The sequence below is a fragment of the Oryctolagus cuniculus genome, chromosome 15, assembly GCF_964237555.1.
Source record: "Oryctolagus cuniculus chromosome 15, mOryCun1.1, whole genome shotgun sequence".
Taxonomy (NCBI): domain Eukaryota; kingdom Metazoa; phylum Chordata; class Mammalia; order Lagomorpha; family Leporidae; genus Oryctolagus; species Oryctolagus cuniculus.
Window position 1 is genome coordinate 26,789,305 of NC_091446.1, and position 16,288 is coordinate 26,805,592.

The following is a 16,288-nucleotide window of genomic DNA, read 5'->3' on the forward strand; positions in this document are numbered from 1 at the left end:
CTTCGTGTTTATCCAAACCTCCGGCTTGCTGTAGGGCTCAGCAACTCCCACCTTGTATAAATAATACGATTGTGTTAACGATCGTCTGTCTCACATTGTCGACACCCATGGAAGTTTCCAGGAGGCACCTCAAGGATCTTTCTGCTTGATTCAACGGAATTAACTTTCATGACCTTCCAGACCATTTGCTGGTTACATCTGGGCTGTGAGCCCGAGCCTCGCCACTCCTCTGGTTTACGTCACCAGTCTCTCTGCATTGCACTGAAGGTGGGGCTCCAGGGCACTGACACAGGCGCAGGCCAGGCCAGGTCAGGCAAGGACTCCCTCCACGACCGTCCTCTGTCACTTTCAGCCCTTCTCTCCAGGCTTCTAATGACGCACAGGCTCATCCTTTCTTAGAGCCTGCCTTCCTTCCTTTTCCTTCCTTCCTTCCTTCCTTCCTTCCTTCCTTCCTTCCTTCCTTATCCTCCCTCCCTCCCTTCTTTCTTCCTTCCCCCCCCTCCCCTCTCTTCTCCTCCCCTCCCCTCCCCTCCCCTCCCATCTCCTCTCCTCTCCTTTCTCAGGCAGAGTTACACAGTGAGAGAGAGACAGAGAGAAAGGTCTTCCTTCCGTTGCTTCACCCCCCAAATGGCCACTACAGCCTGAGCTACGCCAATCCGAAGCCAGGAGCCAGGTGCTTCCTCCTGGTCTCCCATGCGGGTGCAGGGCCCAAGCACCTGGGCCATCCTCCACTGCCTTCCTGGGCCACAGCAGAGAGCTGGACTGGAGGAGGAGCAACCAGGACTAGTACCCAGCACCCCAACCAGGACTAGAACCCGGGGTGCCGGTGCCGCAGGCGGAGGATTAACCAAGTGAGCCATGGCACCAGCCAGTAAATAAATATTTTAAAAATTATTTATTTTAAAGGCAGAATAACAGAGAGAAAGAGACAGAGACAGAGATTCTTCATCCACTGTTTCACTCTCCAAATGCCTGCAATAGCCAGGGCTGGGCCAAGCCAAAGTCAGGAGCTAAAATTTCATCCAGGTCTCCCATAGGGGTAGCAGGGGCCTAAGTACCTGGGCCATCATCTGCTGCCTCCCAGCAAGAAGCTAGATAGGAAGCAGAGGAGCCAGGAGTTGAACTGGCACTCATATATGGGATGTTGGAATCCCAAGTGGCAGCTTAATCTGTTGTGCCACAATGCCCATCGCCCTAGTCTGCATTTAAAATATTATTAATTTTATTTGAAAGGTATGGAGAGACTGACTACAACAGTGGAGCTGGGCCAGGCTAAAGCCAGGAGCCTGAACTCCATCCAGGTCTCCCATGTGGGTGGCAGGAACCTAAGTACTTAAGCTATCGCCTGCTGCTTCCCAGGGTGTGCATTAGCAGGAAGCTGGCGCTGGAAGTGGAGCTAGGACTTGAACCCAGACCCTCCAGTATGGGATGCAGGTGTCCCAAACAGCATCTTAATCACTGCCCCTCTAGTGTGTATTTTGTTTTCCCTCATAGTATTGTTTTACTTTTCCTGTATACCACTTATCAAAATTGTAGTGAAATAAGTATTAGTATATTTAACTTTAATTTACATACATTATATTTGAAAGGCAGAGAGATAGATCTTCCATCCACTGGTTTATTCCCCCTAAATGCTTGTAATAGCAAGGCCTGGAGCTCCATCCAGGTCTCCCATATGGATATAGGAACCCAAATATTCGAACAATCATGTGCTGCCTCCAGGATGCACATTAAATGGTAGGAAGCGGGATCAGAAGTGGAGGGGCTGGGGCTGGCATTGTGGCACAGAGAGTTAAGCTGCCACCAACATACTGGCATCTCATATGGCACTGGTTTGAGTTCCTGCTGCTCCAGTTCCCATCCAGCTCTTATGTTATTGTGCCTGGGAAAGCACGGGAAGATGGCCTGCATGCCGGGACCCCAGCACCCACACCGGAGACCCTGATGAAGCTTCTGGCTCCTGGCTTCGGATTGGTCAGGCTCCAGTCATTGCAGCCATTTGGGGAGTGAACCAGTCTCCCTCTCCCTCTCCCTCTCCCCTCCTCCACCTCCACCTCCTCTCCCTCTCCTTGTAACTCTGCCTTTAAGATAAATAAATATATCTTTTTTAAAAAAGGTCAAAGATCCAGGACTCAAACCAGGTACTCTGAAATGGGATGAAAGTGTTTGAAGCAATGACTTAACCACTGCATCAAAAGTCCACCCTCATTTTAAGTAATTTTAGATTTACAGAAGGCTTACAAAAATGTAGAGTTTCAGCATACTCTACCCAGCTTCGTCTAATGCCAGCAGCTTATATAACCCATGGCTCAGTAGTCAAAACTAAGACATGGGCCAGCGCCGCGGCTCAATAGGCTAATCCTCTGCCTGCAGCGCCGGTATACCAGGTTCTAGTCCCAGTCGGGCACCGGATTCTGTCCCGGTTGCCCCTCTTCCAGGCCAGCTCTTTGCTGTGGCCCGGGAGTGCAGTGGAGGATGGCCCAAGTCCTTGGGCCCTGCACCCCCATGGGAGACCAGGAGAAGCGCCTGCCTCCTGGCCTCAGATCAGCACGGGTCACTGGCCGCAGTACACCGGACGCAGTGGCCATTGTGGGGTGAACCAACGGAAAAAGGAAGACCTTTCTCTCTCTCTCCCTCTCTCACTCTCCACTCTGCCTGTCAAAACAAACAAACAAAAAAAAACTAAGACATAAATATTGGTAAAAGCAAATTTTATTCCAACTAAACTAGTTTTTCCACCTAAACTAGTTTTCCCACTACTGCTCTTTTTCTGTTCCAGGATCCCATCTGAGACATCACATTGCATTTCAGTGTAAAGTCTTCTCAGCTTCCTCCTTTTGATCTTTCCTTGGCCATTACAATCTTGACACTTTTCATTGAAGAGTACAGGTCCAGGGGCCAGTGCTGCCCTTACCTGCAGTGCCAGCATCCCATGTGGGTGTTGGTTTGTGTCCCAGCTACTCAACTTCCGGTCCAGTGTCCTGCTAATGTGCCTGGGAAAAACAGCAAAAAATGGCCCAAGTGTTTGGGCCCCTGCCACACATGTGGGAGACCCAGGTGAAGCTTCTGGCTCCTGGTTTTGGCTTGGCCCAGCCATCTTGGGAGTGAACCAGTGGACGGAAGATCTCTTTTCCTTTGTCTTTCCTTCTCTCTCTGTAACTGCATTTCAGATAAATAAATGAATCTTAAAAAAAAAAAGTACGGTCAAATATTTTGTAGACTATTTCTCAATTTGGGTTTGTGTGAGTTTTTTTCATGGTTATAGTAAAGTTTTGCCTTTGGGGTAAATTTTTTTTTAAAGATCTGAACATAAATCTTTATTTATTTATTTATTTATTTTATTTTTTGACAGGCAGAGTGGACAGTGAGAGAGAGAGACAGAGAGAAAGGTCTTCCTTTGCTGTTGGTTCACCCTCCAATGGCCGCTGCGGCCGGCGCACCGCGGCCGGCGCTCCGCGCTGATCCGATGGCAGGAGCCAGGAGCCAGGTGCTTTTCCTGGTCTCCCATGGGGTGCAGGGCCCAAGCACCTGGGCCATCCTCCACTGCACTCCCTGGCCACAGCAGAGAGCTGGCCTGGAAGAGGGGCAACCGGGACAGAATCCGGCGCCCCGACCGGGACTAGAACCCGGTGTGCTGGCGCCGCAAGGCGGAGGATTAGCCTAGTGAGCCGCGGCGCCTGCTTGGGGTAAATATTTTTAAAGAATTTGTTTACTTGAAATAGAGAGAGAGAGAGAGGAGAGAGGGAGAGGGAGAGGGAGAGATCGTCCATCCATTGGTTCACCCCCCAAAGGGATTCAATAGCTGGATCATAAATGGAGTAGCTGGAATTTGAACCAGCACTCTGATATGGGTCACTTCCAGCCCTGAAAATTTAAGTACACATACATATATACTCACTTATATATAATTACTAAATATGTTATTCTGCAACTTGATGATTTCATTAAAATATGACTGAGATATGTCTGTTTTGATACATGTAGATCAAGATCAGTTTTTAAAAATTCTCTTTAGAATTCTATCATGAGTATTCTACATTTTATTTAGCCTTTCCTCTGTTTATGGACATTTAGGTTGATTCTGACATTTTATTAAAAGCAATATCCTAATTATCCGTGCCCTGATCGCCATAAATACATTGAGGTAAGGGAGATGAGTGGATGTGGCATTGGTGAGATGGAGTGTTAACAGATGTTGTCCAGTTGCCCTGTGAAGTAGCTGTGCCAGTTTGCATCCTTTGATATCGTGAAGCTTGTAAATTATTCCTGGTTTTATTTTTCATTTCTGGTTGCTGGTGAGGCTGGGCATCTTTTTGTGTTTATCAGCAGTTTTTCTATGTCTTTTTCTGTGAACTGCCTATTTAACATTCTTTGTCAATTTTTCCAGGGGATCATTGTTTTAAAAAATTGGGGAAGGGCAGCATCATGGCACAGAGGGTTAAGGTGCTGCCTGCCATGCGGGCATTCCATGAGTGGTCTGGGTCCTGGCTGCTCCTCCTCTGATCCAGCTCCCTGCTAATGCACCTGGGGAAGCAGGCGACAATGGCCCAAGTGCTTGGATCTCTGTACCCATGTGGGAGACCTGGATGGTGTTTCTGGCTCCTGGCTTCCGCTGGACTTAACCCTGGCTGTTGCAAACACTGGGAACCAGAGGACAGAAGATCTCGCTTTCTCTGTGTCTCTCCCTCTCTCTGTAACTGCCTTTCAAATAAATAAATAAATGCTTTTAAAAATTGATTTGTTAAAAGCCCTTTGTAGTTCCAGATACAATTGCTTTGTGTCCTTTATATATTACAAATGTTTTCTATGTTGTTTATCTTCTAACTTTATTTCTAGTTTTTCAAGTTATTCTGTCTGATTTTTAAAATTATTTTTCCTGATTTACTTGTTCAAACTACTTGGTTATACAACATAAACCATGTAAAAGATTAAAGGAAAAATGGAAAGAAGAAACTACACCAATTCTTATCCCCGAGAGGAAAATCACTACCAGTATTTTCAGTTAGGTATTTCCTTCTGGTCTTTCTGTGTGCACACATTCTCCTTACAGTCGCAGTGGCCTTGCGTGTGTTGTTTTCACTCTGAACTCTGCTCTTTAGACACAAGCACTGGTCTTTTCCCAGATGTACTTGGCTTAAAGGTAGTATTAAGCTAACTTCTTCTTCTTCTTCTTTTTTTAAGCTAACTTCTAACTTCTACTGTGTTTCCCCACACATTCTGAAAAATCTAACAGGTGAGATGCCCGAGGCTATCCTCAGGTGACCTGAACTGAGAGAGAGGGTGAAAATGCCTGAGCCATGCACTTCCTAAAGCGCCCTGAGGCTTCCCTTGACCTGCGAGCTCAATGTGAGTCAACAGCAGGGGTGCCAGGAGCTGCACTGTGCGAATGCTAGGCTGTAGTTCTGCAACAGGAAGCTCCGGCCTGCCCTGCTCCGATGGCACCACACACATTTGGCTCAGGCTCAGGTGCAGGAGGAGAAAAACTGGGGCAAAGGAGGAACAATGGGAGGAGCGGGAGACGGGATCTCAAGGGAGAAGACCTTGGGCAGGCCTGATAGAAGTATCTGAAAAAGCACATCCCAGAGAGAACAGACTGATTTGTTCTCTGAAGCACCCAGGGGTCGTCGCGGGCCCTGGAGTGGACCCTCAGAAACAGAAGCCTCAGAGCTGCCCCGGCCAAGGAATGCAGCGCTCTGGAAACGGCGAGCTTGGGGACCAGCAGCGCCAGCATCCCATGTGGACGCCAGTTCAAGTCCCGGCTACTCCACTTCGGATCCCGCTCCCTGCTAATGCATGCTTGGGCCCCTGCACCCCGTGGGAGACCCGGGATCTCCTGGCTCCTGGCTTTGGTCTGGCCCAGCCCTGGCTGTTGCTGCCATCTGGGGAGTGAACCAGCGGATGGAAGATCTCTCTCTCTAACTCTGCCTTTCAAATAAAAATAAAAATAAATCTTTTTTTTAATAGCTTTCTGTCAGGAGTCTTCTTGCCCATGCGAGCTGTTGGTGATGGTGGGGTGTCTGGTGTGCTTACTGTGCGCCAAGACGTGCTGTCAACAACCTTTGCTGCAGGGACCGTTGGGGTAGAGTGAAGTCAGGTATCTCGCCGAGGTAGCACAATTTTTACGTGATGGAACTGGGATTCCAACTCTGACAAACTCCAAAGGCAGTGCTTTTGGTCACCAAGGGGATTCAGGTGTAGGGCAGGGGTCACCGCCAAAGGGGCCTTGCGGTTCACTTGACTAGAAGATTCCGTGATTCTGAGACGTGCCCTCCCTCTATTGGGAAAGCCTCGTGGGAGAGGGCAGCCCGGGCTTCGCGGAAGGGCGCTGGCACAATGGCAAGGGAAGGAACCTAAGGGCTGATCATCACCCTACATCTCCGCACCAACCGGTGCGCTGTCGTTTGGAGATCGCTGGCCTGGCTCTCCGCCGCAATCCCGCAGCCGGGCCAGGGAGCGCCGCCGCCGCCGCCGCCGAATTCTGCGTCGGCGCCGGGGGACGGAACAGCGCGCCGGTCCCTGGCCGGGCGCGAGCTGGGGGCGGCGCTGGGCGGCGGGGGCGGGGAGGGCGCGCGCGCGCGCGCCCTGGCGGCTGCGGCAGTTGCGCGCTGGGATTGCAGCCGAGCGGCGGGCCGGTGAGTGCGGCGGGCCCGGAGGACGGGAGGGGTGGGAGCGGGCGGACGAAGCGGGGGGCGCGGTCGAGCGTGCGACCCTGAGGCAGGGCCTGCCGGGCTCTCCCGGGCGCTGAGCCCCTCAGGCCTCTCCTCAGGCCGACACCTCGCCCTCGCGACCCTGTACCCCACGTCCGCACACACACACCACACACACCCGATCCCTGGTCGACCCCGGCCTACGGCAGCCCCTTCCTCGCGCCGCGGCGACGCCCCCGGCCCACGTCACCCTCGCGCCATTGTCTCCGCTCCGTGGGCTCGCGGGGACCCCGCCTCAGCCCGGCTCGCGGTGTCCCGTCCCCGGCGTCGTGTGGCCGGGGGCAGCCTCCGTCCCGCTGGGTAGGCAGACACCGCTCGGCTCAGTTGTGCTGGTTTTTCCTCCGGCCTCCCACTCGGAGTCCATCCTCGCGTTCCGGGCGGACCCCCGGGGCACCCGCGGGCGCGGGGCTGGCCGCGCTCAGACGAGGCGGCGAGAAAGCGCCAGGCTGACGGCCGCACGCCACCTCCGGGGTGTGCAGCACTTCCTGGAAAGCTCCCTCCGAACTGCAAACGGCCGCGGAACGACGCGCGGGCTCGTCCGGACGGCTGCGGGCGGGCTCAGGCGCCTGGGGCCCTTCTACCCCTTGCCTGTCCGCCGGGCCCTGGAGCCGGGGAGGGAGAGCGAGGCCTGGCGGAGAGATGACGTCGTGGGGTGTGAGGCTGGCAGGCCACGGCTTGGACGAGCAGTATAGAGCTTGGTGCCTGGCTTGGGCTCCCTCGCTTGTAGCTTGAGGGCCGTTACGTTTGAAAGCTGTGTGTGTGTGCGCAAAGTGTTTCTTGCCCCGGGTGCAGCATGGTGTCGATAAACTACTGATTTTGTTCCTGAAGGCAACTGATGCAAACTCAGCTGAGTGTAATGTGAAAGGAAGAGTGTTGAAACCGTGCCATTTACCATGAAAACTTAATGTGATTGAGTATAGGGAAGGCTTCGGTCCAACCTTTTAAATATTTACAACGTCCCTTTTCAACAATGGTTAGAATTTATCCAGATGAAGGCATCCAGACTGAAAAGATTAAGTCCAGGAAAGACACCGCTAGTTAGTAGTTAACATCAGAATTCCGCATGCTGGGTTGATGCTAGTACACATGGCTTGTTTCGGGAATGTGTTTCCATTGCAATATAAATCGGCGACGGTTCAGCGATATAGGCTGCTGCATCACTTCTATTCATCTACAATTTAGGTTTTAGAATTTACTCAGCTTGGCGAAGCAGTTAAACCTCCGCCAGCTGCGCAGGCATCCCATATGGGCGGCCGGTTCGGGTCCCGGCTGCTCCTCTTTTGATCCAGCTCCTTGCTGATGGCCTTGGATGGGCCCAGCTCTGGCCGTGGCAGCCATTTGGGGGAGTGAACCAGCAGATGGAAGACCTTTCTCTCTCTCTCTCTCTCCCTCTCCCTCTCCCTCTCCCTCTCCTTCTTTCTCCTTCTCTCTGTCTGTAACTCTGCCTCTCAAATAAATAAATAAATAAATCTGTAAAAAAAAACTTACTGTCAACTCATCTGTGAAGTACAATGGCTGAAGGAGATGTTTCTGTAAGATTTTATTCAGTTCTAAGATTTGATGCCATTATATGAGAATTTAAACTACAAAATTTCCAGATGCTTATAATCCTAGGAAAATTTATATGATACCTGGCTACCTTAGTAGAATATTTCAAACCTTCCTAAAGAAAGCCAAATTAGAGGGGAATTTTAAGAGGAGGGGTGTTCGCTGATCTGCCTGTAGGTGATTTCTCCTGTTTTATGGAGCAAAGAGAACTACTCAAAACCTGTTTTAAGATGAAGTCTTTGGGCTGGCACCGCGGCTCACTAGGCTAATCCTCCGCCTGCGGCACCGGCACACCAGGTTCTAGTCCCAGTTGGGGCACCGGTTTTGTCCCGGTTGCTCCTCTTCCAGTCCAGCTCTCTGCTGTGGCCCGGGAAGGCAGTGGAGGATGGCCCAAGTGCTTGGGCCCTGCACCAGCATGGGAGACCAGGAGGAAGCACCTGGTTCCTGGCTTCAGATCGGCGCAGTGCGCCGGCCATAGTGGAAAAGCAACAGAGATTGGTCCAAGTACTTGGGCCCCTGCCACCCACTTGGGAGACCAGGTTGGAGTTCCTGGCTTCAGCTTGGCACAAGCCCCAGCTGCTGGGAAGTGAACCAGCAGATGCAGCAGATCTCCCTCTCTCTCAGTGTCACTCTGTCTTTGAAATAAATAAAACAAAAGTTTATAAAAGTCTTTATAGCCTAACTCTTACCAAAACCTTCATTTAGTGAAAAAGCAAAAAAGCAAAACCAGACCAAACCCAACAACTTTAACATGTTAAAATTTTTATGTAAACAAGGGTTCTTAGTTATAAGATGTTTAGCTTTGCATTTCCATTACTGTGATGCCCACCTGTCTAGAGAATGAGTTCATGTATTTTTCACCCAGTCATTAACAGTGCCTGAAACACAGGCTCTTAGTAAATTTTTGTTAAATGATGTATTATTTTGAGATTTTTAGATACTGTGTGCTAACAGAAAATGTTAAATATCACAAGGCATATGTTGAATGACGTGTGAACAGTACAGGCAGTCCATACTTTCAGCCAGGAGACTGCATTACTACCTATTTAATGGCCTGGATTTTGTAGTCTGGGTTTGAAATTTGGCCTGCTCCACTTGCCATCCTTGCGGCACTGGAGAACTTAATCTTAGAGAGCCTTAGGTTTTCTTGTTCTGAAAAAGGAAAAATTGTAAAAATTTCATAGGATTATTTAGATTAAGAATAATTTCATTGATACTGATACACATTAACTTTTCTATAATAGATATTTTTTGCCTCAGAGTAAAATATTTTAGATTGGTGGCATCGGAGAAAACCATTGTAGAGAAGTTGACACTTCAGAATAGGGGTATATTGAGGGTATAATGAGTGGCTTGCTCTCACTAGAAAAGGTTTAGGAAAGCTGTGTGAGTTAAAGCTGAAAAGAGAAATGCTGGCAAACTGTTTACAAGGTGTGCTGCATGGATTCCTTACAGATAGAGCAGATGAATGGAGTGAGATAACATTTTATAAGTGGTTATTGTCTTTTGTTTGTTTTTTAAGTTCAGATGTGAAAAATTATTTGCCTTTAGGAGGTTGTAACAAATTGTTACAGCATGCTAAGGCCCTTATCTCTTGACCCACTAAGTCTTGTCTGACTTTAAAAAAGATTGAGGGGGTGCCGGAGGACTGTGGCATAGTGGGTAAAGCCTACCGCCTGCCTGCATTGCCAGCATCCCACATGGGCGCTGGTTGGAGTCCCAGCTGCTCTACTTCTGATCCAGCTGTGTGGTATAGCCTGGGAAAGCAGTGGAAGATGGCCCAAGTCCTTGGGCCCCTGCACCCACTTAAGAGACCTGGAAAAAGCTTCAGGCTCCTGGTTTTGGATAGGCTCAGCTCCAGCCATTGTGGCCATTTGGGGAGTGAACCAGAAGATGGAAGACGGACTCTCTCTCTCCCTCTCCCCCCCCCCCCCCACCTTCTCTGTAACTGCCTTTCAAATAAAAAAGAAAAAGATTGAGGTAGCATAGAGGGTGAAGCTGAGGCTTGCGGTGCCGGCAACTCATATGGGCACTGGTTTGAGTCCCAGTGGCCCCACTATGATCCAGCTCCCTGCTAATGTGCCTGGGAAAGTAATGGAAGATGGCCCAAGTCCTTGGGCTCCTGAGCCCATGTGGGAGACCTAGAAGAAGTTCCTGGCTTTGGATCCACCCAACTGTGGCCATTGCAGCCATTTGGGAAGTGAACCAGAAGATGGAAAAGTTCTCTCGCTCTAACTCTGCCTTACAAATAAAAAAATATGTAAGTCTTTTAAAATTAGAGCTCAGATAGGGTGGTTTACTCCCCAAGTTCCTGTGATGGCTAGGGTTAGATGGGAGTCAGAGTTGGCAGCTGGGGTATCCAGGTCTCCTTACATGGGTATCAGGACTCAACTACTTGACCTTCTGTGTCCCACCGTCCGCACTGGGGGGAAGCTTGAATCAGGAGCTGGGAACCAAATCCAGGCTTTCAGACATGGCATGTCAGTGTCTTAACTGCCAGACCAAATGCCTCTTCCTATATATGACTTTTTACTGATTGAAATTTGCGTACCCTAATAATTGGTTGTCAAAGTTTTTTTCTTTTCTTTTTCCTTCTCTTCTCTTCTCTTCTCTTCTCTTCTCTTCTCTTCTCTTCTCTTCTCTTCTCTTCTCTTCTCCTCTCTTCTCCTCTCTTCTCCTCTCTTCTCCTCTCTTCTCCTCTCTTCTCCTCTCTTCTCCTCTCTTCTCCTCTCTTCTCCTCTCTTCTCCTCTCTTCTCCTCTCTTCTCCTCTCTTCTCCTCTCTTCTCCTCTCTTCTCCTCTCTTCTCCTCTCTCTCCTCTCTCTCCTCTCTCTCCTCTCTTCTCTCTTCTCTCTTCTCTCTTCTCTTTTCAGATGTATTCACTCATTTGAAAGTCAGAGTCACAAAGAGAGAGATCCTCTACTCCCTGGTTCACTTCCCAGATGGCTGCAATGGCCAGGGCAGGGCCAGGCCAGAGCTAGGAGCCAGGAGCCTCCTTCAGGTCTCCAGTGTGGGTACAGGGGCTCATGGACCTGGGCCATCCTCCGATGCTTTCCCAGGTACACTAGCAGGGAGCTGGATTGGAAGTGGAGCACCAGGACCCTAACCTGAGTCCACGTGGGATACCAGCATTGCAGGTGGCGGCTTTTACCCACTGTACCACAGTGCTGGCCCCAATCTGTGGATTTTTAAATTTCCTTTTCCTTAATTACTAATGAGGTTGAACTTTTTTACATTCATTTATTGGTTGTTTAGGTTTCCTCTTTTATAAATTGTTTATTTATATACTTATTTTATTTGGCTTGTTTGCTTTTTGATTGTTGATTTGTGGTTCTCTTTATACTTTATACTAATCCTCTGTCTGTTGTGGTGGTATAATATTTCCTCAGTGTGTGGTTTCTCCTTACCTTCTGTTTATCAGTGTTATTTTTTTTCCATCTTTTTGTTTGAAAAAAATTTAATTCTACAGAAAAATGCAATAAGTTATAAATACTCTTCTTATACCTTTAACTTAAATTCACCAGTTGTTAATATTATGCCGTTTTAGTTTGTTTCTCTGTCTCTCTCTGTCTCTCTTTCTTTGTGTGTTTCTCTCTTTGTGTCTCTCTCTCTCTCTCCCCTCCCCTCCTTCTCTCCCTCCCTCTGCCTTTCTGTAACTCACTGCCTTTCAGATAAATAAATAAATCTTAAAAAAAAAAAAAAAAGACATTGTGGCACAGCTGGTTAAGCCACCGTTTGGGATGCTCACTGAGTGCCTCGTTCAAGTCCTGGCTTCTCCCACACTTCTGATCTAGAGTCCTCCTTAAAGTGCCTGGGAGGCCCACGTACTTGGGTACCTACATGGGTGACCTGGCTGAAGCTACTGCTACTTCAGGTGCCAGTTTAACCCGCTGTGCACACTGCTTGCCCCTTCCTTTATGCTTTTGAAAGAACTCACTTAATTTTAATGATTTTTTTTTTTTTTTTTTGGACAGGCAGAATGGATAGTGAGAGAGAGAGAGACAGAGAGAAAGGTCTTCCTTTTGCCGTTGGTTCACCCTCCAATGGCCACCTCGGCTGGTGCGCTGCGGCCAGCGCACCACGCTGATCCGATGGCAGGAGCCAGGTACTTATCCTGGTCTCCCATGGGGTGCAGGGCCCAAGCACCTGGGCCATCCTCCACTGCCTTCCCGGGTCACAGCAGAGAGCTGGCCTGGAAGAGGGGCAACCGGGACAGAATCCGGCGCCCCGACTGGGACTAGAACCCGGTGTGCCGGCGCTGCTAGGTGGAGGATTAGCCTATTGAGCCGTGGTGCTGGCCTAATTTTAATGATATTTTGAAGAAGTGGTCCAATCTTTTAAAATGTTTTATGTGCTTTCCTTTTGTGTGTGTCAATAACTGTTACTGTTGAAAATCTTAGTTATTCAGAACATTCAGTAAGAAGCAGTCTTATTATTCTGATGTAGAACAGATACATAGCAGGTAATGGATATATAAAGGTAATGGAATTCTGGTAGTAGTAGCAATAGAATGTTGAGAAGAATATAATAAAATTTAGTTCTTTTTTATTTTTAAAATTTTAGGAATATATGAAATAAATTTGTGTTTTCCAACTGAAGTTTCAGACTACAGATAGGAGCATGTTACTGATTGACAAAGAAAAATTGTCAAAGCAGACAGGTACTGCATCTCCCACTTGACAATATCTCTTTGCTTTCTTCCTAGACACAAGAGAACAAGGAACCTTTTGTTCCAAGGCCTGATGTTGAAAAGCTAGCAAAATATTATTGAGCTAATCAAGCCAAGAATCTTAGGCATTTGTGAGCCACTAGTAAGATTTCACAAAGATTCATTTAGAGCATTAAAAGGAACTTGTGCAATGTTCTTGAATTTTCAAGCTTACATAGAAAGTAGCTTCTGAAAAAGAGCTCAAAGTGTAGAGGTTTAGTGATTTGTTTATTTCTGTCCATATGTGTCAAATCTATGCAATTTGCTGGGGATGGAGCAGCCAGTAGAACAGTCTTACATTGTGCATGGAGCTTTATAGGCAGGGACTGACTGACATGTAATATATCAAATAAAACTGTCAAATATGTCTAGAAGTGTGAACAAAAAGGGAAAAAGCAGGGTGAGAGGATAACAAGTGAATGTATGGATAGGTAAGAGTAATTTCTTGTTGAATTTGTTTTGAGCAACTGTGAATGTTGTCCCTTGAAAGGAATGTATAGAACTTGGGCAAATGATAAAGCAACTCTGACTGAAAAAGTACGAAACTTGTTTCTCAAAACTCTTTAAAAATGAGAGTTAAAGAGAGAGTTAAAGAAACATTTAGCTCAGTTTAAACACTGTACAGTTTTAAGTAGTCTTTATCTGGAAAAAATGACATTCCTTCATCTAAAAAAGCTTTATATGTGTATTTCCTTCCACATACTACTTTTATGAGCATAGGTAGAAAGGGCATTTGTTGTATCTATTCCTGACTCCTCAATCCAGTGTCTTGCTAACTCAGACTATGGGTGATTGGGTTCCTGCCACACACCTAGGGAGACTGGGATTCCATTCCCAGCCCCTCCCTGCCCAGCTTTAAAAATTTATTTATTTATTTATTTGAAAGGCAGAGTTAAAAGAGAGGCAGAGAGAGAAAGGTCTTCCATCCTCTGGTTCACTCCCCTGATGGCTGCAACAGCTGGAGCTGTGCTGATCTGCGATGATCAGGAGCCAGGAGCTTCCTCCGGGTCTCCCATGCAGATGGAGGGGCCCAAGGACTTGGCCATCTTCTACTGCTTTCCCAGGCCATAGCAGAGAGCTAGATCGGAAGTGGAGCAGCTGGGAGTCAAACTGGTGCCCATATGGGATGCTGGCACTGCAGGTGGCAGCTTTACCCACTATGCCACATCACTGCCCCCCCACCCCCCACCTGTGTTTTGGGCATTTGTGGAATGAACCAGTGGATGGGAGCTCTTGCTCTCTGTTTCTAAAACAAAACAAAGGTTACAAAAGTATTTTAGAAGATATAATTTATTTCAAAATACTGTTCATGGGATGGGTATTTGGTTCAGTGGTTATTCCTTGGGATGCTGACATCCCTTATCAGTGTCCCTGGGTTTGAGTCTAAGCTCCATCCCAACTCCAGCTTCTCGCTAATGTGCATTCTGGGAGACAGCAGGTGATGGCCCAAGTATTTGGGTCTTTGCTACCCTTGTGGGAATTGTGGTGATTGAGTTCCTGCCATGGCCATTGGCAGTCGTTTGGGGAGTAAATCAGTGAGAGAGAACAGTCTTCCTCTCTTGTCTCTCTGCCTTTCAGATAAAAAAAAATTATGCTGTTCTTTGAATTATAGTTGACACAATTACAGATTGTTTCTATGTGAAGAGTTAGCTGTTCAGGAGTGTTGAGAGACTGATTAAGGTAAATTTGCCTGTGACTTTCCTTATTTTTAAGAGTATGTGTTTATAAGTAAGTTGGTTTATGGCTGTGTTAGAAAGGGAACCCTTAACCACAATATATTGATAAAGCCAACTGGCTGTCCACTATACTTTGTCAGTTTTACTTGCTCATTTGTTATAGAGGGCTATGTATAAAATGTGGCTACTTAGTATAATATGGGAAATACAAATGGAGGATATATCTTTTTTATTATTTTTTCTTTTCTTTTTTTTTAAAGATTTATTTATTTATTTGAAAGAGAGAGCGAGCGAGCAAGCGAGCGAGCTCGGGTGGGCTTCCATCTGCTGGTTCACTCCCCAGCTGGCCGCAGCGGCTGGAGTTGAGCCGATCTGAAGCCAGGAGCTTCGTCCTGGTCTCCCACGCAGCTGCAGGGAGCCAAGCACTTGGGCCATCTTCTACTGCTTTCTCGGGCCATAGCAGAGAACTGGATCAGAAGTAGAGCAGCCGGGACTCAGGGACTCAAACCATCGCCCATATGGGATGCCGAGGCTTCAGGCAAGGGTGTCAATCCTGCTGTGCCACAGCGCAGGCCTCTCCCCTGTCCCCTCTCCCCTGTCCCCTTCCCTCCCCTCCCCTCCCCTCCCCTCCCCTCCCCTCCTCTCCTCTCCTCTTTCTTAGAAGATTTTATTTTATTTACTTATTTGAAAGGCAGAGTTACAGAGAGGCAGAGAGAGAGAGAGAGGTCTTCTATCTGCTGGTCCACTCCCCGGATGGCTGCAATGGGCAGAGCTACAGTGATCTGAAGCCAGGAGCCAGGAGCTTCCTCCAGGTCTCCCACTTGGGTGCAGGGCCCAAGGACTAGGGAGCTGGATTGGAAGTAGAGCAGCCAGAAGGAACCAGCACCCATATGGGATGCCTGCACTGCGTACTGGGGCTTTAACCCACTGTGCCACAGCTCCGGCCCAGAGAATGTGTCTTTAACTGTTCTTTTTCCATGAAGTTAGCTATTTAATGTAATAGGCAGTGAGGATTGTATTTATGAAGACCAAAATAAATTTCAAACTGATGAATTTGAGGAAATTAGTCAAAATTACCTTTTCTGTTTAAGTTTCATAGCAATGTTAGAATGAAAACAATTGATAATAAAACATTTTTAGTTCAAACAAAAAGTAAATTCTAATGAAGTAGTAAAACACTGAGTATTCATATTTACTTATTACCATATTACTCTGTTATTCATGTTGACATACTTAATCTGTTGAAAAGTAGATGTTTGATTTAAACTGTTACATGTTGAATGCTTTGCCTGATAGGCCTGTGCTACATATAGTTAAATTACTCTTGGCTTCTTTCCAAGTAGATTACTGATATGATACAAACACGTTTTAAATGGCTTTGTAAAAACCTTTGCCAAAGTATGCTTCTGGCAGCGTGGCATCTTGTCTTACTGCAGAGTTGTTACGAAAGTAAGTTCTGACTTCTGTTTGTGTAATTCTGTCAGTTTTCAACATCATGTTACAGTTGAGTATGGGAGGGACAAAAGTTTCTTTGTCAGTTAAAAATAGTGGTCTTACTACATGTGACAATCAGCATTTTGGGACACACTTTTTCTAGGGGAAGAATGTTCACTGCAGATTGCTAACCACGCCTACCCCACAGTTTCAGTT

General features: G+C 47.5%; 1 protein-coding gene across 13 annotated transcripts in view; it reads left to right on the top strand.

The window, feature by feature from the left end:
- The window catches only part of NT5C2 (5'-nucleotidase, cytosolic II), a 178,688-nt gene that overhangs the window by 59,191 nt on the left and 103,209 nt on the right, over positions 1 to 16,288 (top strand). For 3 of the 13 annotated variants that reach the window (XM_008270436.4, XM_008270435.4, XM_017348529.3), the window contains exon 1: positions 6,508 to 6,632. The exons of 1 other annotated variant lie outside the window; for it this stretch is intronic. The gene's annotated coding sequence lies outside the window, so the exon portion shown is untranslated. Of the gene's footprint in view, positions 1 to 6,506; positions 6,633 to 16,288 lie in introns of those variants that run through there. 9 more of the 13 variants (XR_011382289.1, XR_011382290.1, XR_011382288.1 and 6 more) reach the window with 6 other exon arrangements.